We start from the raw sequence: 772 nt of genomic DNA, 5'->3' as shown, positions 1-772 counted from the left end.
CAAAAACCTCCCAGTTGTGAGGATTAATCGGATAAATTCCCAAATGGTGCGTAACTGTGAATGATTATTGAAACAGTTACACCGCCAGCTCATCTGAATGACTGTAATAAACCAGAGTAATCCAACTGTATCACACCATGTTTAGGTATTAATATGGATAGCCTAATGATTGATATGTGATAATTACTGGAACAATGATCTGATTACACCAAGGTCAGAAACTTTCCACTGTGCATGATTTTATTCCCTATGATAATAAAAAAAGGGTAACACTTTAGATTAAGGTACACATATTCACCATCAACTAGTTGTTCATTAACATGCATATTAGAGCCAAACTACTAGCTTATTAGTGAACATATTCTGAGTTAGAATACCACATTTTGAGTTATTTTGACACAATTAACACTTGTAGTTTCATGTCTTGTTACATAAGAATAGACGACATTTGTTAGGTGTTATTATGAGAGAATTACTATTCTTGTGGTACTGCTACTGCATATTGAGCATATTAAGACCCTCTCATGTACAACAATTTCCTTACGTACAATAAATAAGCACTCATTAGAGGGTTATTAACTCTTAACTAATGGCCTAGTACTTGTAGAATATGTTCATGTAGAATAAGGCATTAATAAGTGTTTTATAATGACTAATAAAGAGCCAATATACTGCTAATATGCATGTTAACTAACAACTAGTTGATGGTGAATGTATGTACCTTAATATAAAGTGTTACCGTAAATACATTCAACAGAGATCACATTGTTCC

Source organism: Trematomus bernacchii, unplaced genomic scaffold (assembly GCF_902827165.1).
Source record: "Trematomus bernacchii unplaced genomic scaffold, fTreBer1.1, whole genome shotgun sequence".
NCBI classification, from domain to species: domain Eukaryota; kingdom Metazoa; phylum Chordata; class Actinopteri; order Perciformes; family Nototheniidae; genus Trematomus; species Trematomus bernacchii.
This window is presented reverse-complemented; position numbering follows the sequence as displayed.